This window comes from Ambystoma mexicanum, chromosome 6q (genome assembly GCF_040938575.1).
Source record: "Ambystoma mexicanum isolate Mex_15411 chromosome 6q, UKY_AmexF1_1, whole genome shotgun sequence".
Lineage (NCBI taxonomy): Eukaryota > Metazoa > Chordata > Amphibia > Caudata > Ambystomatidae > Ambystoma > Ambystoma mexicanum.
This window is the reverse complement of record NC_090937.1, coordinates 1030894026-1030918277: the sequence shown is the minus strand read 5'-3', so window position 1 is coordinate 1030918277 and position 24252 is coordinate 1030894026. Positions and strand designations below refer to the sequence as shown.

The 24252-nt window shown below is 42.3% G+C and overlaps 1 protein-coding gene across 1 annotated transcript in view; it reads left to right on the top strand.

Moving 5' to 3' along the window:
* LOC138516434 (sialic acid-binding Ig-like lectin 9) overlaps nt 1–24252 on the top strand; it is a 530018-nt gene that overhangs the window by 309137 nt on the left and 196629 nt on the right. The gene's annotated exons all lie outside the window — the stretch shown is intronic.

Here is a 24252-nt window from a genome sequence, read left to right as displayed (position 1 = left end):
TTGCACCCATTGCCGTGCCTTTAGTCTGGAGAAAAAACTGATTATCAAAAGTGAAGAAGTTCTTGTTCATGGCAAAAGTTAATAATTCAATGATGAACTCTGGTGGTACTGGGTAGGGTCCTGGTTCAACATTTTCCCTCGTTAGATGCTCATATATGCAGTCAATGGCTGCGTCTTGGGGTATGGATGTATATAGAGCTTTAATATCCATGGTAACCAGGAGTTGTTGTGAACTGGTGAATGGTAGGTTTTCAAATACCTGGATAGTGTGCATGGTATCCCTTAGGTATGATCTTGTCTTGTTGCTCAGTGGTTTCAGAAAGTAATCGATGAACTGCCCCAGAGGTTCCAAAATGGATCCACACCCTGAGACAATGGGTCGCCCCGGTGGGTTTTGTGAATTTTTATGAATTGTGGGGAGAGCATAGAGACATGGTATGCGGTTGGATGATGTAGTAAGAAACTTGGCTTCTTTTTCAGTTATCCAATTCCTGTCTTGGGCAAAAGAGATCATTTCGGAGATTTCAATTTTCATATCTCCAGATGGGTCCTTCTTAAGTGGACGATAACTGGTTCCATCATTTAGCAAGGCCATAATCATATTGGTACATTGCTCAGATGTCATTAGAACAATACCACCACCTTTGTCGGCGGGTTTAATTATCATTTCCCTGTTCTTGGATAGATCTTTAAGGGCTTTTTTCTCACCCTTGGTTAAATTGTGTTGGAGTGTGTGTTTTTTCTTCTTTAATTGTCTAATGTCTTTCAGGACGCATTTCTCGAATGTTAGTAGGTCATCCGGTGTTTGGCTATCTGTAGGTGTGAATGATGATTGAGGATGTAGACCTGTGTCCAGTTCTAATTCTTGTTCAATGTGGTCCTGGAAGAAAACACGGAGTCTTAATTTCCGAAAAAACTGGCAGATCTCTATTTCTGTTTTGTACCAATCAGTATCATTGGTCGGCACAAAAGAGAGGCCCTTGGTTAGAAGGGAAGTCTGGCACGTAGTTAAATGGAAGTTGCCCAGATTGTAAATAGGTAATAGGTTGGTATCATATGTTTGGTCTACCGTCGGCGTCTTCTCGGTCGTCTCCGTGTTCCTTGGTGTGGTATGTTCCAAGGTGGGGGACCCCATCCTCCTCCTTGTCCTCCTCTGCCTAAAAAAGGGAAAGGTGGTGGATATGGGCCTGGATATTGTGGTGGACCAAAGTTATATGGCTGAAAGGGTGGGAAGTTTTGATGTGGACTTCCACTGGAGGAACCAGAGCTACTGGAGCTTGAAAAGGTAGCTCTGCCTCTTCTCCCACCTAGTGGAGGCTGAGATCCTCCTCCTTGCTTCCTAAGGGAGTCAATATACCCTTCAGCCGTGTATGGATAGATAATTTCAATCTTAAAATTTTTGATGTCTTTGTTCAATTTTATTAGTTTTTTTGGTCAATGTATTGACCTTGAACTGTTCGAATTGCCTGTTAATGTTAGAAAGTTGAGCCTCTATTTCAATGAGTAGAGAGTTATTCTTGAATTTAGTTACTTCCGTGTCTAAAGTTCTTTGTAAGTTGGTACTGATCCGTTGGGCAGTAGTAATAGTTAATACCATAAGGTCGCGACTGCACTTGGTGGCAATCTGGCTAAAGCTTGTGGTATACTCCTTATCTTCTAGGAATAATCTAGGTTCGTTTTGTACTATCAACCCATTCGGTATGATGTTAGTTTTCAAATATTCCCTAAGGAAGTGACCGTGTAATTCAGTGCGAAAAGTTTTCTTTTTCAGTTTTAATAGATCGTCTGAGGTACTGGATGAAGTGGATGGCTGATTTGAATCCGGGGGATCAAAAAAGGAAGGACCTCGAGTTAGTTCAATGGTTTCTTCCTCAGAGTAACTTAAGGTTGCATTTTCGGCCATATCCAAACCCCTCCTCCGTGAGAGCCTACGGGCAGATACAGGTGACAGAGCCCATGCAGAGCTGGAACCGATCGGGGACGAGAGAGAAATAATGATTCAGGAGAAGACAAAACAAAGAAAGAAATAAAGAGATGTTTGACTAAAGGGAGGCCTGTGTGTGGCTTATTCTAAGTAAATAAATGATGTCCCAAAACCCGAAGGTCGTGGGGATCTCGACCACTAAACAACCTAGGTTGTCAAATTTTATGTGTACAGAGAGGAATGCTACCATGTAGCAGCAGTGGTCTGACCCAGGAGTGACACACCAGGGGTGGTCAAAGAACGTCTATATGTTACAACAAAGCAAGGTCCTGGTGCATCAAAAGGTTGGCCCATATAACAATAAGTGAATTAGAATTATTTTTATGGTCCAAACCCTAAATATCTAGTGTCATTTGTACATATTATATGCGGTTAGAAGTCAAAGTCATTCCTTCACAAATGAGACATAAACATTCTTGAAAGTGCAAAGTAAAAATTTTTTATGTCAAGAAAAACAAATAAAAATAACATACATGGTGAGGTCTAACATGTAAAGACATATAAAATCAGTAATATAAATGGTACATACAAATTATTTGGTATAGATTCATTAACAGAATGAGAACACTAAATGAGAAACATTAACATAAATTTGTTCTTCATCACTTTTAGATAACAAATGAAATCTGAACAAATGAAAGTATAAAGTTGAAACTTATTGTTGTACAGTTGTAATGAAACAAATAAATTAGTTATTTTTATATCCCCAATAAAAATGTTTTGTTTTTATATATTGGGATTGGGTCTGCTTACGCATCAGGGGGAAAAAAAGGAAGTAACAAAAACAAATTGACAAGAGAGGAGCTTTATAGACAAAGTATCCTTGTCCTTCGAAATGGTGGTTTACAAACAAGAAAAGGTCCTAGATGTCACAGTATAGTGTGATGTTGTAGGCAGCTAAACCTGTGGGGGCAGTTACAACAGCTGACAGTTTGTTGTTTGTCAATTGTTGAAGGAACTTGCTGATGATTTTGATTAAGAATGTTTTGCCTGAACCAGCTTCACCACTGACGTATAGTAGTATAGGTTTGTAATTTTGGCAGGTACATTCTTTATTTTCATGTTGTGCACCATGTGCAATTTGTTTTGTTACTTCTTGAAAAATGGTACGCTGCTCTTTGTTCAATTTTGATTGTAGTACAGTTAGGTCTTCTGTATCTTCTTCATAGTGACACATGGTGTTCTCTACTTCTGTTATAGCTAATTCTGCCTCATTTGCTATTAGTGGCTGTCCCAGTGGTTCTTGGCTTCCTGTTACAGAAGGTTGACTACTGTCGGGAGTGTCCTTATCTAGTTGGGCCTGGAGTTCGTCTTCGTGTTGCTGTTAATTGTGCAACATTGTTTTGTACTGTGTAAAGTTTACATCAGTGATAGTGCTTTCATTTGCTTTGAAAGCCTCTTCATAGGAGTCATCGTTTTCTAGTATCTCTTCTTCTTTTCTCCATGGTTTAAAAAGTTGAGGCAGGGACATGTAATATAGTGCTTTATGTTGAGGAGATTTTAATGACAGTTTGATATGATTAATTAAGCCTCATTTGGTAAGTTTCACTAAGCTGCCTTCACAATTTGTCACTCTATATCTACCTTTTTTTTCATTGGGTTTTATATTATTTTTGTATGTGAAGTTTTGGGCTATGTGGTATAGACAGATGGTTTCCAAAGTGGTACTCCTGTTTGGGTAGTATGTGTCTAGTAAATATTTTCAAAATGTCTTGGCTGTTTGGATCATTTTTGGCGATTGTTTCTATGTCGTCGTATGATTTGAGAACTCTTTTTCTAGATTTAGCAGGACCAAGACTTAGCCATACTATATTTTCTGATTTTCCATACAAAGCAGTACCGGTTAAATGATATGCAACTTCATAGGAGCCACATTCTCTATGAGAGAGCATTTTTATGCCTAAGCTGTACAATTTCTGAGATAGTGTTTTGTCCGATGATAGGTCATTCCAGATGTCTTAAAGCTCTGTTTTTTCTGCTTTTGTTAAGTAGGCTGCAACATACCGTGCAACTGCAGTGGAATTGTCTGCAATGTACTGCACATCTATGTTTGCATTCCATAGGAGGGCCATGATTGCATTGTAATCATTGATATATTTTGCTTCTTCTGTTCGTTTTATGTAATATGTGTTCTTAGGTGATTTACCTTTAACACTATGGGCGTCATTCCGAGATTGGAGGTAATCTTAGTGCTATTTGTGCCATGACTGCCTCCAATAACGGGACTGAGTCCGGTGTGGTGCAATGGGGACTTACCGGTCTATTCTGACCCTGGCAGGACTGGTAAGTCCCCATTGCACCAACCATTCCCCATTCCCATTTGAGCTCAATGTGGAGGGCGCCAATAACGGTATCGCGAATGGCAAGCCCGTTATTTGCACCCTGGTCCCTTAGCGGGACCCATAAAGGACCTGTGGTCTGACCACATGTCCCTTACAGTTCCCGCTAAGGGACCTCGGAATTGGGCGGTAGGGGATTCCAGGCACCGGTCTCCTTACCAGTGCCTGGTATCCCCTACCGCCCGACTCGTAATGACCACCTATGTCTATCTGAAGACATGAAGTTGTTCACTTCACCTATTTCTGTAACTGGTCTAGGGAAACCAAAGCGGCATTTGGTGTAGTATTTCCCTTTGTTTTTGTATTTGCGATGAAAATATTTCGTACATTTGTGTCTTTGAAATTGTACAATTTGTGCATGAAGATCACTATTTGTTGCTTCTGATGGAATTTCACAAGTGACATATTTTTCGATAAACTGTGCATAGGAAATCATGTAAATCTTCCCATGCATATTCTGCACAACTTAATGTAACAAACCAAGTGGGTGGGCAAAGGTTTCTTATCATACAACATACATCTGCATGCACCATGGATACACGTTAACGTAGACATGTAAGGTTGTATATACATATCTGTATATGTGTGTGCATATATTGTTACTCACGATAATGCCTCCTTGACTTACCAAGACCATTGCTTCGTATTTAATGTTTCTTGTACCTGTATTTTTGCTCCTACTGCAATCACTGCTCTATGTATTGATACCTTGTACTGTAACTAAGTTTTACGATTTCTTGTTTCTGTTGCGCCCGTCTACCTAAGGGCTTGGTGCGCAGTACCAAACAAACAAACAAACAAACATCTATGTGATGTCAGAACCAGTACTCTTTCGTACCACGCAGGTTTACTAACATTTTGTAATGCTTGATTGTAAAACCTCATCTTTTTCTTGCACTTTTTGTATTAAATGCGTAGCTGACATATTTTGAAAGTGGGTTCCTGATTTCAATGTGTGTGCAACTCTCTAACATAGAGTTGCTAGTTCACCTTCAAAGACTAGGTGAAATATGTATTCCCAGATTTAGACAAAATGTGGATCTTTAGATTACATTCGTAACGAGTGGTATTCTTCTGCTGTTATCTGAATAGGTCTATCATCGTACCTTCCTCCTTTTCTAGTAGGAAAGAGTAGAGGAAAAGCACGCGCTTCTATACTTTTTTCCCATATGCTGATTGGTGATCCATTGGTTTGTCGGATTTGGTACGTTTCTAGTGCATCACCTATGGTGTCATTAGAGTGTAATCGATGAATTGTATAATGCTCTAAAATATTGGATACTGTAGCAGGATCTAGAAGTTCAAATTGACCAGTTTCTGGTGACTCTTGAATTATTTCAGTTGTTTCCCTTAAGTTTTCGTCAATATTTATTTCTTTGTAGTTTTCATTATTGTCTTTTAGATATTGCAAGGCTTGTCCAACTTTATGTAAGTCTACGAGTTGTTGCCAAATTCTTTTGTAGGTACACCATTTACTAAGACAATTAAATATTGCTCTATTGGACGTTGCACTCCCAGAGTGTGCACATTTTCTTTCCGATCTAATGGTAAACAAACTACTTTGCCACAAATGCCTTTCACCAATTCAGAGGGAGGTAATTTTGCTGTTTTTGGTTGAAGGCGTATTATTGCTTGAAATGGGTGCACTGTTTGAATTATGATGCTTTCATATAAATTGAGTTGTTGCAGGGGTTTTGGTATAATTCCAAGTTATTTGTGATAGCACGTGAAGGAGTTTGGTTGTTGTCAAGTTTTGTGGTGCAGTAACTGCAAAGTATTAAGGGGTCAGTTATTTCGTATTTGTTTTCTGCTATAAGGTAGAGAGCTAATTCAAACCATTTGGAATCTTCATTGTCTTCTATTTTGTATGTTACGTCTACAGTTTTGTGTTAATTTTATAAAAAGTTCTGCAGCAACACACACACACACACATGGGTTGGTACTTCAGCGGATGTACTTTTAAATTTTAGTATCTCTTTTTGTATGTGTGTAGTAGAAGGTTGCCATGTGTAGAATTGTTGCTAGTCTGTTGTAAAGCTATTGCATTTTGTAAGTGGCTTTCACTTCCAAAATATCTTTTCTGGATATGGTCGATTTCTTCTAATAGGTCTTTGGCTGTACCACGTAGAAGATTGTTATTTAAATTGGCTAGTGCTAAAGCAGGACTTTTAGCATAGTACCGTTTATAGACTAGATTTCTTATAGTTGAATGATGTGTTTATATGTTGATATGATGGAAGGTGCTTTTGCAAATAGGTCCTGAAATGCAGGCTAATGAATGTACTCCTGTGTATTTGTGCACTGGACAGGTATCCATATTTTGCAGCACTTTCATTTTGATTTTGTCTTTGCCTTTCACATACTGATAAAGGAACTGGTGTAAATGTTTGAAAGATTTTTTGGGAATGTTACACATTGACGTGCATGGCCATTTGTATACTGGACGTTCTGGTTCAGCCGAATGGAGAGATAATTCTGAAGTTTCTGGGGACATTTTTGTAAGCAGTATTTCTTGTTGCATTATGGTATTATTAAGTTTTTCATAACCTCGTCCACTGCTATGTATGGCAATTGTGTGTGTTTGGTTTTGTTTGTATGCTTCTTCATTAAAATATGGTCCTGTGCTCGTGGTGCGACTCCATTCACCTCCACAGATATTTAAGAAGTTATTTTTGTTGACATTCCGTTTATTGAGAAGTCTTTTTTGTAATTTAGTAATTAGTTTTGTTAGTGGTTTCATTCTGTTTAACACTAAAATAAATAACTTTCTTTTGAGAAGGATTGCACTGTCTATCAAAGCTTCTAAGATCAATTTTCAACGGTAGGTTTTAAGGGCTGTGCATGATTCTGAAGGACTCTGTGGTGGAACATTTTTGCTAAAATGCTTTTTTTGGTATGGTTACTTGCGTTGAAGGTATTGAGGCCCCAGAAGGCCTTGTGGACAATGCAGAGGGTTTTGAACTTAATCCTCACAGCCACTGGGAACCAGTGCAGAGATTTCAGTCCTGGAGAGATGCAATCCCTGAGCTTGAGGCCAAGGACAAGTCTCACAGTCCTGTTCTGGATGAGTTGCAGAGGGCAGATAATAGAAGCAGGCAGATTTAAAAAGAGGCTGTTGCAGTAGTCCAGCCTAGAGAGAACCAGAGCTCTGGAGACAGTGAGCATCTGGTGGAATGAGTGGAAAGGAAGAATACCTCTGAGGAGGTGCAGCAGGTAGTGTGACTTCTTAGAGACGTCAGAGATGTGAGGAGAGAAGGAGAGTGTGGAGTCAAAGATGACCGCAAGGTTTTTAGCCTCACAGGTGGGAGCAAGAAGAGGGCCAAGAGAGGCCAGCCAGAGGGTGACAGGAAAGGAGGGAGCAGGTGTCCTGATGAGGAGAATCTCAGTCTTGCTGGCATTAAGGCAGAGATCATTGGCGGCACACCACTCCTGGATAGCAGACATACAGTCAGAGATGAGGGAAGGAAAAGAAGTGGCAGAAGGTATCCAATCAAGAAATTGAAGGGTGGGCCATGGTGTTTAATTCAGGACATTAGCCCGATAAACCAGATTGTAGAAGCAGAGTTCCCTCTAGTTCCAAATCCTGCAACAATTCTATGTAGTATTCCCCCAGAAGAACGATATTTCACAGTGATTGACTAGAAAAATGTATTTTTCTGAATCCCGTTGCATAAAGATTCCCAAGATCTTACGTCATTTACGTTCCATCAGACTAAACTGAAAATCACACATTTGCCCCAAGGGTACTGTGAGCCTCCATCAATCTTTAATAGGGTCCTGTAGATGGACCTAAGCAATATTTATTTGCCAAGTGTTGTGTTGCAATACGTAGATGATATTTTGGTCTGTAGCACAACAGAGGAAGAGTGTAGACGCCACTCGATCCAGCTAATGATTATCCTAGCAGACAAAGGTTATAAAGTGGATAAAGAGAAATTGCAGTACTGTCAGGAAGAGGTGTTATACATAGGACAGTTAATTTTGCATGTAGGAAAGAAGTTACACCTGAAAGAGCTGAGGCGATCATGATAACATCAAAACCGCATACAATAAAGCATATGCAATTGTTTCTAGGACTATGTAATTATGTTACAGCCTGGGTATTTGATTATAGTTCATACGCAAGGCCTCTGTTGCAAGCCATGAAGAAAGCACAGGTGAATAAGGAAAACATTTGATGGACTGAGGAAATAGAGGAGGGATTTGATGAATTAAAAAAGGCAATTTGTACAGTTCCAGTTTTGGGAATTCCTAATTATTCTGAGGAGTTCTTATTATTTTCGCACACAAATGGAACAGTTATGACAGCAGTACTTACACAGAGAAGCACACTGGGGTACAAACCCTTAGCATACTATAGTGGGATTTTGGACCCTGTAATGAGGGGTCACTTCCCTTGCGAACAATCACTGGCAGCAGCCACGTTCACGATCGAGAAGTCTGCAAGCATAGTAATGGTGTGGTCCATGACTTTATTTGTTCAGCGTGCATTGTTTGCTGTTCTGGAGAAACCTAAGGGTATGTGAACGTCTCAAGTGGCTTCCGCTTATGAAGTAGTTATATCAAATCCAGCGATCAAAGAAACAAACTTCTGTTTGAAGTAGAATGGAAAAACACTGACAGTGTCAAGAGTTCATCATTTAAGAGTATTTTATGCAGTGAGAAGCCTGAAAACATGGTCTTCAGTCACATGGTCGAGATTGAAATAGCTCTGGGTCAAGCTACACTGAAACCATAAGATAAAACCATGCCACACTCCCTTTAATTCCCAGGCTCAGAGAGCTTCTGCAAGGCCAAGTTCAAAGCCTTAATTGAATGACAGACTGTAAGAGGGATGATAGATGTTGGGTTTATCGGGTGGGCAGGCATGACCAAGCCAACCCTCCCTGCACCTGAGGTGACCAGTTTGTGTGTTGCTAGCGGGTGGAATATTCCAGAAGGGTTCAAGCGTGCAAACCAATTGTAGAGGGACACGTATCAGAGAGCCTTATAGTTTGTGTAACCAATGAATCATTGTGTATTTTGTGACGATGAAGATGACTTGCACTTTGGATGGGCTTAGTTGTCCATTTGATGTTAGAAACCCAAACACGACTCCTGTTAGTATGGAATGTATACTTAAATGTTCCCTCTAAACCAATCACTTCCCCATATAGGTTTTAGAAGTTTGCCATGTAGTATGACGTCAACGATGATGAGTTTTTACTATAGAAGTAATGTTTTTTATGAAATACTTTGAGAGTTTGCTGTGCGACATCGGATGATGTTCATTGTACTCCCTGTTTTAGATAATTGAGAATAAAACAGTATTGTATTTTGCCAACCTGGTGAGTCATTTTGATTATTGATGTTTGAGTAACTTCTGCATCCCTATCCACCTCATTGCTACCTCGTCTTAAAGGACTCCAGGTTCCCGGGGTTCAGGGGCAAGGGGCGGTCAAACCTACTATGCCTTGTGAGTATTCAGAATGTGCAAGTGCAGCAAGGAAGAGGGAAGTGGGGTAGGTGCTGGAGTGTCCATGATCAAGGGTGAGCCACAGATGAAGTACAAGGTATGGCAGGTACAATGTAGTGAGGAGCTGCGTTGGGTGAAAAAGGCAAGTGCTGAAGGAAGACAGAAGCTGGGGAGATTGGATATGAGAGTCAGGGCCCCGAAGATGCATAAAGGCCCAAGACAGCAATCACAGCTAATGTGAGATTAGTAGAGGAGAGGAAGGAAGAAGGGAAGGCGGAGGAAAAGAGGAAAGTCTTGAGGTGCTTTTGGAACTTAAGGAGGTCCGCCTCAAGACGCAGAGGGAGGGGGAGGCTGTTCCATTGGAAGGATCCAGCTGAGGAAAGTGAGCGACCTCCTGCTCTGTTTAGTGAAACGCTTTACACAACAGAGAGTTGGTGCCAGAGGAATGTAGAGGTCTAGAAGGAGAGTATTTTGTAAGAGAGAGTTGCAGATAGTGTGGTCTCTGACCCCAGACAGCGTTGTGGATGATGCAGAGGGATTTGAATTTGATCCGTGCAGCAACTGCGAGCCAGTGAAGACTTTTTAGGGCAGAAGAGATTTGTCCCTGGGCTCAAGGCCAAGTATAAGTCTTGCTGTTCTATTCTAGATTAGCTGAAGGGGTCGCAGGGTAAAAGAAGGTAGATTGAGGAGGAGGCTGTTGCAGTAGCGAAGCCTAGAAAGAACCAGGGCTCGAGTAACATTGAGCTTCTGCTGGAAAGTAAGGAAAGGGAGAATTCCTTTGAGAAGGAATAGTTGAAAGTTGGACGTCTTGGAAATGTCCTGCGTGTGAGGGAGGAAGGAGAGAGAAGAGTACAAGATGACTCCAAGGTTTCTGACTTCAGAAGAAAGAGCAGGGAGAAATCCCAAGGTAGGAGCCTTTGTATGAGGATGGAATGGTTGACAGTGTCATAGGCAGAGGAGAGATCAAGTAGGACGAGGACAGCAGGGGAGTTTTAGTCCAGCGATGCAATCAGTTCTTCACGGGTGTTCAGAAGAGCAGTTTTCGTGCCTCTGGATGCTTGGAATCCAAATTGATTATCGTGGAGACCACTGACGAGTTTGGTGTGCGAGTTAAGTTGGGGCAAGGCCAGCTTCTCCAGCAGTTCCCAGGAGGGGGGTGATTGAAATAGGGCGGTAATTGGATGGACAGGTAGGGTATGCCGAACATTTATTCAGGAGCAGGCGCACAAGGGAGTGCTTGAAAGAGGAGGGGAAAGAACCTGCAGTGAAATGGTGGTTGCAGAAATCAGCGAGTGCAGGGGCAAGAGAGCCAATGTTGTTGTTGATTGTTCTGGACAAGCAAGGGGGAACTTATTTTGAAGAAGCCTTCATAGAGCGGACAACTCTGGTAACTTCTTCAATTATGTCACATGGATAAAGGAGGAGAAGGCAGACCGAGGAGGGTGAGTGACCAAGGGAGGCAAGAGGGTGTGGGAGGGTTTGGCGGGTGAGTGACAAGTGTGTTTAGGTTGTCCTGAGTTTCGGTGGCAAAGTGGGTGGCCAGTGCATTGCAGAGGGCCTGGGAAAGGAGAGGGAAGGAGAATTCCAGAGGATTGTCCAAAGTCAATTTATTCAAATGTTCAAAAAGAAAAGTAAAGTCTTGAACCAGTTCTTGTAATTTCCAAAGGAAAGAAAAGTTAACCAAACACAAAAATCTACTGATAACAGCTCTTCAGCTTTCGGTTGAAAAGTTCCCCCTCCAATTCCAGCCAAGAAAAACAGCACCAATGGTAATCCTGGATATCCTCTTTCCAAGATTGTTTTGCCACAGTTCAAAGGATAAAGAAACAAATTCTGCTTCATCAACTTCCAATGTATGTCTGACCTCTGCATTGTCTTTGACATAATTGTCAGGATGCTTCTTCATAGGGTATTGATTTCCTCTTGACAACCACCCTTCTACTACTGTTACCATTGGAACAGAATTTTTTGTTCCACAATATGCTACTTCTCCAACCACCTTTAATGTAACATCCACTTAGGCTACCCCACCTGCCTGGCACTTGCCGGTAGTGTTTGCCGCACAAATAGATCAATCATAACATTTGATCTATACTTAAATTAGAGAGCACCAACAATTGTATTTACACATTTGACAAATTTCATTATCTAGTATATCGTTATTCAGGCCATTGTACATGTATAACCATTTTCCACCCCATGTGTTATGGGTGTTTGTAAAAATTCTATCATATTAAACATTCATATGAATAACAATTTGCAATTAGGCCTTTAGCACAGTGGGGGTTAGTACAGGTCGTGACTTAGAATGTGGTTCTTATAACCAATACATCTGTCTAGTCAGATGTATTGGTTATAAGAACCACATTTGTCAAATGTGTAAATACAATTGTTGGTGCTCTCTAATTTAAGTATAGATCAAATGTTATGATCAATCTATTTGTGCGGCAAAACACTACCGGCAAGTGCCAGACTGGTGGGGTCGCCCATGTCCTTTTGTTATAAATATTGTTCTGTACCCTCATGGCATAGGCCCATATAAAAAAGAGGGCTACATACCCCATGTATATTATAGACATGTAACATCCTCTGACAGTATTATACACACCCACAGTGCTGGTAGTTCTTCTTCAACCTTGTACTTTATGATTGTTAGGCAATTTAAAGACAAGACTCTTCAACCTCCACAGGTAGGAAAGGCACTCTTCATTCCTATGCAGTAAGAAAAGGGCAGCCTCTTTGCCTCTCCTGTTTGTATTACTGCTAACAGGATAATCTGCCTCTGCTTCCAGACTGCATTTCTCTCAACTTTACCAGTCTCAGCATTACAGATTGTTCACGTACTCTTCTTACAAGCATACAGTTCCCTTCTCTAGCTTTATTCACACCTTTGTGGGTCCAGTAACTACCCTGAAGCTGTATTGCCACTCTTCCAGCTTTGGATAGTAATGTCACACTTGTATCAGATGACACTGAAACTTTAACAACTTTAACAACCTCAGAATGTATGCAGATAGATTCCAACAGGGATGGTTTCACTATAGAAAGGATTCACATACTGGCTTGGGTAATGCTTGTTCTTCTCTTCAGCTCAATAACTTCTACATTTACAGAATACTTGTTTTGGACGTTACAAGCTTCAATCTTCAAAAGAGAATCAGATTTAGGTACACATGACCATTCTTTAAAGATGATCTTTAACTTTAAAGAACTGTAAGAAATTGTATTTCCCATTATTAACACTGAATTAAACTCTGACTCTGGTTGGGAACTACAATTGTTCACACGTGACCTCTCTTTGATCTAATAAGTCTTGTAACAATTCGTGAAAGTCAGCTTTAGTGTTTCCCAGTGGTTTGAGGAGCGTTCTCCTTACTAATTGGAGACAGGCGACCACTCCGATAACGTTAAACAGTTTAACAATGCAAAATGAAAACCCTTTCTTTGTACGCGAGCACTCCGACTTGTATTAGAAGTGCACTTGATATATTTCCATTATCAGCAGGACTCTTCACAACGGCAAACATTTTCTACTGGCTCCCACTCTTACACAAGTTAATATAGAGCTGGTAACAGTTACTGGCAGGTTTTCACAGTGAACCTGAACACAGATCATCACTCACTGGCTCCAGGAACACTGCGGTTTACAAGCTGCTTCCACATCCCAAGTTCTTCTCCTTCTGCTACCACTTTAGGCACTCTTAGGACCCACACCCCTCAGCACCATGGGTGTCTCCAGTCTGGCCTTTACCACAGGGAGTCTTCATCACTTCTCTGTTCCTCGGCTTGCTTCTTTACACAGGCCTCGGGTTGCAGCATGTTCATGGCTCTGCAATTACAGCCACTAGATGCACCTGGGAAGGCCTTCAATCTCGGCACTTCTCTCTCAGTGCATCCATGGCAAGGCAGGGTTTGTGAACACAGGACCCTCTCAGAACCTGCAGGTGAAATTAGCTTTCCTCGTGTCCCAGCGTCTCTTAACTGATCACACTTCATCATGAACTGCCAGCCTCATGCTCTTCACCTTTTGCTACTACTGCCAGCCTTCCAGCTCATGCACCAGCTCCATCTATCTCCCCCCCACTGTAGCCTTTTATGCATGCCTCTTAGGTGGGGCAATTGATTTCAGGTGCAGGCCCTTACTGTTAATTGCCTGACCTAGACAAAGGCTTTTAGGCCTGCTTGGCTGTCCTTTGCTTCGACATGACTCTTCAGCAATCTTCTTCATCTCAGTCCCTTTGAGATTCTGGGACATGTAGTTCATTTTAGAAAAGTTAGATATTTCTACTTCTGGTATACTTTTAAGGGTAGATTTAATTCCCTTATTATTTTGACGTGAGGGATTGTAGGTTTCAACCTTATTAGAGGAAGATGGTGTAGAGAATACCGTACTTTCACTATTCCATGTAGCGTACCTTTGGTATTGAGGAGGGCATTGTATTTTAGGGATAAAAAAGATTTGTTCTTCTGGTTTACTAGGGTTGGATTTTAAAAACTTATTTTTAACAGGAGGCTGGGAGATATCAAAATGACAGTAAGCCATCCCCCTTTAGCATAGTGGTCAAAATATCCCCTACACAGGAAAAATACTGTGTCTCATCCCATGGAATCTCCTCACTACCCTGTGCCCTTTCTCCACCCAGGTGATCCCGCCGCAGTACATCACACCCAAGGTTGGGATCAGAAAGCATCTGCCTTCCTCTGGCCACCTGGCAGGAGACTTTAGGCAGGGTTTTAGTGAGGGATCTACAGGATTCTGCACGCCCCCATTTCCTTTTCCACTTCGTACACCACTGTGTTGCATGATGATTCGGATGGCACTAATATTCCCTGCTGTACTAAGGCGGAAATTGTGTCCTAAATGCCTTCATCTGCTTTTTTTGACATTGGGTACTGGCCCACTTGTGGCAAAATTGCTCCTGGTTTCAGTTTGATCTTAACTGCACCTACTCCTTTCAGTAAGACCATGTCATATGGACTACTGGTCCACAATATACTTGGTACCTCCCAAATCTTCTCGAAGAAATGATGGTGACTTTTTTATAAATGGCATTCTCTATGGCACTTCCCTGCCCTCAGTTGTCATCCAATAGGTGAGGCTTATGAAGAACACCACCTCATCATATGAATTGTCGTCTCCTAACAGTTCCTCTTCTGTCAAATCAGTCAGCCTTGTGTCCTTCATCAAGAACTATCACTGCTCACCATGCTTTTCCCTCGTCATCAGTCCCGTGAATAATCACCCTCTCTTCTCTCACTATGACTGCTTCTAGTTCTGTGGAACGTCACAATATTTTACCCCTTATACTAGGAAGCCACGCTAGCAAATGGTGAACACCATAAAGAAATACTTCTGGGCCCACTCGCACACCCTGCTGTGCCTTCTGGCCAAATAATGCTGAATTTAATTATTGTGCATTTACATAGTGAATCCCTGGCGTGGAGCACACTTTTCCCTTGTTCAGTAAAAGATATGGTCATGTTGAGTCGGCTCATCAAGTCCCTTCCCATTATATTAACTGGTGTGTTGCGGGAGTATAATAATGGCAGAGAAAGGTCATGCTCCTCTGCAGTGATAGGTAAGTTGTCAGTGAACGGAACCAAACTTGTAGCCTCAGAAAAACCCTGTGCATTCATGGCAATGCCTGACATTAGGTACTTCCCCTCGCTAACACAAGACCCAGTTGCCCTGTCACCTATGTGTGGTTCCTCTTGTGGGTCTGGTGTAACGGATAGGATTGAACACATCAAATCACTCTGTGGGCTGTCCTATTGTGCGTCTAGGTTCATCCCTGTACCAGTAAAATGGTTTACTCCTATCCTGGTCACACTCCCTATTCTGGGTGTAGGTGTCTGTGCTCCTGCACTTGCGTTCTATGTTGCCATGGTATTTTGCTGTACCCGTCCTTGCGGTTGCCTCTGTATTTGCTGTGCCTGCATGGGCACTTGCCGGGCTTGTACTGGTGGCTGTTGTGCTTGCGTTGGTGCTTGTTGCACTGGTAATTGCGGTGCAAATGTCAGATACTGTGTGCGTTCCTGGGCATAATATTCAGGTGGCTTTGCACTGTATGGTGGGGTATGCCATCCCACCTCTTGATTCCTGCCAATTCTGTTGCATCCCTCCCCTGCTTCTGCATGCTCGAGTGATGTGGCCCATTTTCCCACATGTCCAACACTGTTGAGGCAGTCCTCCAAATCTATGATGCCCCCCATTAAACCCTCCTCCTTGTGGAGCTTCAAATCCAACCCCTCTTCCTCTAGGTGTACATCCTCTTCCTAGTGGCCAGTAATTATATTCTCCATTTCCTGCAAAATTCCCTCCAGCCATTGGTTGTGCTTGCTGTGTCTTATGCAACCACTCCCTCTCCACTCATCAACAATGGCTCCTTCCGCTGAAAACTTTGCCAGCTTCTTCTGAACTAACTTTTCTTTCTCCGGCTTTCTTTCTGCAAGTTTTGTTCTCACTTTCTCATGTAATAATCACCAATTGGGGTATGGCACAGGTTCTGGGTTTCTCCCTTCTGGTTCTTCCAGGCCAGACCACACTATCAGTTTCCTTGGACTTAAGCCCATAGAGAGGTCTTGCACAGCCTCTTGCCCTTCCTCATTTTCACTTTCATGTCTCTCCTTATCTGAAAGCATCTTCCCCCAATTTCCATAAGTTCCTTCGTCTTCTCTGTCCTCAAAATCTAATCTCATTCTGTGTAATCCCTTCATTGCTTTTTCCAATATTCCTTCTTCTCATTTTTGTGGGGAACCTTCCACACTCCTCTTTATCTTATGGATGACGCCACTGTCCCTCCTACTTATGTACAAATTACAAATCCTTCTTCACATAGCTGCTCCCTCATCTTCATCTGGGAGAGTAGTTTTTTAATCTCTCATCCATTTCTCTAACAATTCTTTCTACATTCCTTTCTCTTTCCTGCTCCTGTACCTCGCATTTTTCCTTTTTCCGAAGCATGCACTGCCTGACAATCCCCTCATCTTCTTTTCACCATATTTCTCTACTTTGGTCCATCTCTCACTCCATCTCCCTCTCTTTCTTTTTCCATTTCTTTTGCTTTTCCGCTTCCCTTTGCATTTCCCTTTCTTCTCTTTTCTTTCACTCTTTCCCTTTCTTCCGTCTCTAACACTTTTCCTTTTTCCTCAAGCTCCCTCCTCTTCTCTTCCTTTTGCTTCCTCTCCTTCTCTTTATCTGCTTCATGATTCCTTTCCCTTCTTTTCCTCAATTATTCTGCCCCTTTCTCTTTCTTCCTCATCCTGCATCCTTCTCTGATGTGCCTTTTCTTCTTGTTTTCTTTCCTCTACTTCATCTTTCTTCTGTCTTTCTTTAACTTCCCTTTCTCTCTTTAGAATTGCCCATGTTTTTTCCATCTAATTTAAGCAATATTTGTCCTCCCACCCACTCATTCAGAGTGATCGCTGTCTCTTTCTTAGTACCCTGCCTGCCTGTATGTCCCTGCATCTCTTCCTCAGTCTTTGTCAGCAGCTTGCAATGCTCGTTATACTCATCTTTCAAAGACACTGGCTTTTGTTTAGTTAATTTTAGCTCCATTGATAGCATCCTCACTACTGTAAGCGGGGAGCACATATACATGTTTAGTTTACCCTGCTGCTGCTTTCAATGGGTAGAATCCCTGACCTTCATCTGATGGATCGATGCTCTGGGGAGGAGGAGCCGAGGGTGCTATGCCCTCCACTTCATGCTGCTTAAACATTCACTCCCTCACGGGTGGATCATCTGTCTCGTTCCCAAACGTCTTCCATAACTCTAGAATAGGTAATCGTTTTTGAAGTTTCTTTTCTTTGTATGTGGCGAGTAAATATGTCATCATGTGTTGCAGGACTAACATTTTCCTGCTGTGCCCCGAACCGATTGGGAATGGTACTTATGTATTTTCATTTTGTATCTAGACAGCAACTTACATAAATGCATAATGGAGATATGGGAGTGCCTCCCATGATGCCATGTCACACTCTTGACTGCTGATACTTACCGTACCTCAACATACCTTCAAACCTTCTTCCTCTTCAATTCCTCCTTCAGTCTCTTATCAACAATACCTCCCTCTATTTCCAACACTTTCTACATCTCTTCTCAACATTCTCAGCAACAACTATTTGGGCAAGCACCACAAACGCCGCCTATGCTCAGGAGCATGCCGTTTGGGTCCAAACGACTGTTCCACATGCTCTACGGTGTAAACCAATATCCACAAAGCCTTGCTTTTCACAATTTAAACCTCTTCTCACCCTCCCGCTAGCACCAGCAATCACTACACATATAGGGACACCTTCAATATAACACAACAGCACAAAACCCCCACGGCCGTCTTCATGCTCTCTTGACAAAGTATCCTTATCTCTGAATGTTACCCTGGACGGGGCGTGACGCACTCTTTCTTGACCTTGTTGACAGAAATCTATGTATCTTTAATATCTTAATACCTCGTCACGCACGAGGTTTAGTGCATCACCTTCCATAACCTTGTTACAGGTATCCTCTTATAAATAAATACTCTATCACCTCACAATTCCCCAATATATGCAGACCTCAATTGGCCACTCCACCCTTGCCCTGCGGGGTGCCCATGGGGACCGGGCAGGATTTTCACCAGGGAAGCTTCTGTCGACTGTCTCAGTTCACGCGTGATTCTCCATTATCCAGAGATCACTCTGGATAATGGAGAATTGCAGCAGAGGTATCAATAATCTGAGTGAACCATCGATCCGCTACCATATGTAAAAGAGCACTGGAAAGTCCCAGTGCTAGCAGAACAGACAAGCCGGGATGTCCTGCACCCAATGTCGGAAATAGTCAAAGTAAATTGGAAATATAAAACACGGACAGCAGTAAGCGCCCAGGTATGTAAAGCACTCAAAAATTGCAATACAGAAAATGAGTTATAAACGAGAAACGCATCATAGCTGACACAATACCGCAATCTTAGTTGCAAAAACCTATGTGTCGGGGGATTGGTTAGGGGAATAGTCTACATATACAATGTACAAGGGTCACATTTTTCATTGTATATAATTATCTGATGGCCCCTCCTTGGACCACCCCAAAATTGATAAAAGTAAAAGAGATATCATTTTAGCAACAGATAATCTGCAAATGCAATACAGTTGCAAGGCAGTTTCATATTAAGAGTTTTGATTGGTTGGCATTGGTCCTACCAACCTTGAACACTTGGCACGACATTAGCACCTGAGCAAAAATAGTGGTAGGGGGAGCGACATAAAGGAATTGGATCTTCCAATTAAATAAGAAACCATCCCTGATTTCCTAGGCCATAGGCCGGGGTCTTTAACTTTGAACTTGGCCTGGTCTGGCGCCTTCATTCTGGGAATCTATGGGGAGTCAAAGCAGATGTCCATCTGTCTGAAGATTAATGAATGGACACTGTTCCCCAATCATAAGTCACGTGTGAGGCAACCTCGTTTTGAATTATTCTGCTAGGCTTTTATTAGGATTTTAGCTCATATTAATACGGGTGTCTTTACCCTCTCTGACCACTGGAGACTTTTTAGAGCTATTCTTCATTCAGTATTAAGCTTTTAATTAATGGGCACCTTACTGTTTTATACATAATCTAAGAGAAATATGCCTCGCTCTTGGAATCCGTAACTTCTGTTGTTCTTCGGAGCTATCCAAATCACCCTTTGACTGACCTTGACCTGACCTTCTTCTGAGCTATACAAACCTCCCTTTTGTGCAGTAACCTTGGAAAGGGGCCGCAAAGCCACGGTCTGGACTGCACGGATCTGTATTCTCAGCTAATTCAGCAAGTCGAAACTCAGAGTTTCAAGCTTTCTTTGATGCTTTCCACTTACTCTTAATGCAGCTTTACAGTCCATTTTATTTCTACGTTTTGCAAGCTTTATGCATATTTCATTTGTCTTGAGTTTCAGCATATACATTGATTGTGTTATGTTCCTCATGTCTATAGAGTGGAGGTAATATTCTTCATGTATACATGCAAGCTTGACCTAGTGTCTGCGTTTCTTCATGGTGAGTGCATGTTTGATTCCTGTCTACTGCATCTTCATGTGTCAGTTTGGCAGTGATGTCACTTGCTCTCATCATCTTCAGTTACAGCATGTCAATTTCTCCTTGAGGTTGCAGATTTATCTCTTCTTCTATTGTTCCAGGATAAGGTTGGTAGGGTTGCTTAGTGAATAGCATCTCTCGCACTTGCGGTATAGCGGCGGATGAGGGGCAGGCGCCATAAGTGACATACTCCTCTCGTTTCCATGATATGGAGGCAGGGGAGGGGACAACGCCATGCATGGCTGCCTCTACCTCTTGACAATTGGCTGGGAGAGGAGCCCCCAAGTGAACCAGAACAGTGGGAGGAACCCAGAAAGAGACCCCAGAGGGGAAGACCAAAGACACATCTTCCTTGTCCCAGCTAAGCATAGAAATTGGGAACAAGAATCACAGGATGAAAACCCACCAAGAACATAACAGACTCTTATGCGCTATCCATACTTGGCAGGTTGGTGAACTAAGTTGGTGAGATCCTGATAATGGCCAGGGGAAGAGAGTCTTCCCCGTGTCATTGTGAACACTGAAAGGAACCCAAGAAGGGCTTCTGTAGGGTGGTAATTCCCCTGGCACTGTGAAAAACCTGTGAAAGACCAGGGGAAGGGAGTCATTCCCTCTGGAGTTTGTGAACATTGTGAGAAAGGCCAAGGGAAGGGAGTTATTCTCTTGGCATTGTGAGAAGCCTAAGAAAGGACATAACCGAGAGGATTACAGATTATCAGTTCTGTTTTGTTAGGGTTGAGTTATTGGGTTTGCTGTCATCCATGCTTCCACCTTTACAATGCAGTTTTTAATGTCTTGGGCATTTGGTGATGGGTAGTTCACAAATGTGTAGATTATTTGTGTGTCATCCTCATAGTTGTAGCATGAGATGTCAGATGTATTGGTAATGTCTAGTAGGGGTGTCATATAGATGTTGAAAAGTACCGGGGTGAGTGTGGATCCTTGGTGTACTCTGCAGGCAAATGGGCAAGACTGGGAATTGAAAGGGCCCAAGCTAGTGGTTTTGGTGTGCAGTAATAAAATCGTGGCAAAAAAGTAATCTGTAAAACAAATGGCAGAAGAAATGTTGTGGTTTGACCCAGTAAAGGTATACCCATTATACCATTTAAGGGAAGCAGGGGACGCAGGGGTTTCCTCCGCTCCACCTTAAATGGTATAAGTGGTTCAGGGGTATCCCCTGCATCCATAACATGGATTGTGGCGGCAAAACCACAACCTTTTTGCCATGTGTTATGGAAACGGCCATTTTTGCCACTATTGTAACACATGCAACAGTGGTTTCTATTCTATCTGTGAGGAAGGAGGTGATTCAATGGAGAGCTGTTGCTTTAATACCAATATCCTCCAGTATTTTTAGGAGGATCTTGTGACTGATGGTGTCAAATGCGGCTGAGATGTCTATCAAGCTGAGATCACTCTCAGAGTTTGTCTGCTTTTTTTTATGTGTATCCCAAATGGAGCAAATAGCTGATTCTGTACTCTTGTAAGGTCTTAATGCCTCATTCAGGAGTTGGTTTATTTCGATGAAATCCCAGAGTTAAGGATCTGTGAATTTTTCCAGAAGTATCCTCATGAAAAGCGTGTTTGAGGTGGGGCTATAACTGGCTGGGTCATGCGGATCAATTATGGGCTTTTTAAGCAAAAGTCTGATTTAAACAGATAATCAACTGGACTGGGTAACTTCCGGTACTGATGGAGTCATTGAGGTGGACCATTGTAGGAAGGTGGGTGCCGAATTTGGAGATTTCATGATGGATTTGTAAAGATTTGGAGAAAATGGATCCTCAGGAAATCCTGATGGGTTGCATGAGTCAATTTCAGCTAGTAGGTCCTCTGCAGACAGAAGGTGGAAAGGCAGTGGAGAGGAGGTAGTGGAAGGTGGTATCTTGGTAGCATATGGATGGGTGCATACTTTATTGCCACAGTGATCCTGGATGTCAAGGATCTTTTGGTTGAAGTATGCAGCAATCTGGTCACAGAGCTCTTGTGTTAGGGTAGGGGTTGCGGTGCAGGCTTTCAGGTGCTTATTTCTGAGAGGCTTGATGTCTCCGTGACTATAGTGAATGAGATAGATATGTTATCTCCCAAGGGGAGGTGCCCTGGGGAGCAGACAATGATTATTTTCATGACAATAAATGCCGTCCAGAGTGTGTCAATCTATATGGGTGAGATGCTTAACCATCTGTTTGGGGTGTAAAAGCTTGCTCGAAGTAATTTTGTAATAGCGTTGTCTTCTTTCTAGAGCCAGATGCTGAAATTTCCAAAAATAATTAGTAGTTGTTGATCTACGGACCGGATGGCGTCGGCGAGTTTGTCAGCAAAGTGGTGCTTTAGGAGGGAGGTCTTTAGGTTAAGAGGAAGCTTAGTGTAACTCTGGTAGAGATGGAGTAGGTCAGAGTGAGTGATTCACAGCCTGAGATGTCAATGTATGGTGTTGAGACTATGACGGTGTCTCTGTGCACAGAGCTATGCACCTCCTCTCCTATTGTTGCCGTTAGCACAGATGATCTGGAAGCTGATGCAATCTCATGGATAGCTGGGCACTGGTCATCTGACAGTCAAGTTTCTGGGATTAAGAGTAAGTCTATCTGTTTACCAGAGAGATGGTACAAAGTATCAGAAGAGTGCTTTGAGACAAAATGTGCATTGATCAGGGGGCCTCTTATCTGGCTGCTTGGACCACTGCTATTGGGTTGTGTAAAATTGCCTTCCTTCTTTTCCCGGGGCTCCTACTTAAGGCTCTCAGATTCAAAGAGGCTTAACAGTGTCTTCCTGGGGTATGGCACATCTCTCTGTTCCTGCTGCATGGTTGTGGTGGATGGTGTAGGATGCCTAGTTATGAATGGAATATAATGTATTGTTTCTTGCAGGTCCCCTCTTATGGTTGGCTAAATAGCTGTTGGGGTAAATGTACCCAACGATGTTAGGTCGTTGGCGAGTCCATTTCCTCGGACCAATGTTAATTCATAGTAATGTGGTTCAGATAAGTGCTTCAGGGGGTATCTGGAGATAAAAGCCCTCAATGGTGTCTTGAGATAAGGTAGTGGGAAGCCTGTAGAGTCTTGGGATGCCTGGTCAGAAGGGCCAGTAGGGGCCGCTTCCAATTCTCTCCTTCTCTCTTCCTTTTTGATTTTGTTTCTAGGCATCTTTTAACTGTGTTTTCACCCTGTAGTTGTTGAGTATTGGGAAGGGTAATTTGGTAGGGAGAGATGGGAGGGGTGATGTTTACCTTTCGATTGTCTTTCGGGCCTGCGTTTGTAGTTGGTTATTTAAAGTAATTTTTATCCCCTATACTACTGCGTCTATACCAGCCAATTATCAATGCTCAGTGTGAGTCATTCTCCCAGAGTCTGTACAGCAATACTAAATAGCTGGGATCTATGGTTCCCTGATGTGCTTAGTCCTTGCTCTGAGGTTTAGACTGGTATTTATGTTTGCTACTGTGGTAGTTAAGAAGTTCAGACTTTGCTTTGAGAGTCAATGGTAAGCTTTTCTCCCACATTTATCATTATGCTTCTAGCTGACAGAGCAGCAGAACAGAGATGAAGGGCAAAGAAGCTGATTTTTATATATTTATTTAATTATGTGTAATTTGTATCACACCTCACTCAACAAGTGACTATTGCAAGCTTGCGTGGAGCAGCATGCTGCCACAGGATATGCTGGATGCCTCAATCCGCTGGTGGAACCTGCCCGTTATGGAGGCAACAGCAGATAGCAAATTTATCACAGAATAAAGGAACCAGGGTCGCTATTCAACATGTTCCTAAAGGAAGAGTCAAAATGTGCTGTTTCTAGCAGGTTTTATTGATTACCTCACTTCTCCTACCCCATATCTTACTTGTCCAGATTTCTGAGAACCGGGATGTTAGTCAGAGAGCCCAGGCTGCTACCCCAACCTGTTTTAAGCTTATAGGTATTTGGATCTTCAGAAGATGGTTCATTAAGTGGCAGTGATTTGAGAACATTAGCGCTTAGAAGACCAAGGGATTTTAGAGTAGTAAAAGTTTGATATTTAGATTTTTCTCATTCTTGAAACAGAGCTTAGCAGGCCAGTATCTAGACTTTGGAGTTCATCTTTGGATAGTTCTGTCCATAAAAATGTTCCAAGTGAAACTCAATGTAACCTGGAAGTTTATGGAATTTTATGATGCCTTAACCATATTTGTCAACGTGTAACAAGGATAACAGCAAGGCCATCTGGACACTGCTGTGCCTGGCTTCAGATGCAATCTAGTCAAAACATACCTGCTAGTTCACAGCATTTGAGAGGGATTTATTCAGTGTATTCAATCATGCCTAGTGAAGCATCACATTTGTTCTCATTTTGAGCACACTCCCTTCAGAGTGGATTTAACAGTGAACATATTCTCTCTTCTCCAGTTCTGACTTAACTTTTGTTTTCTACTCTCTTATT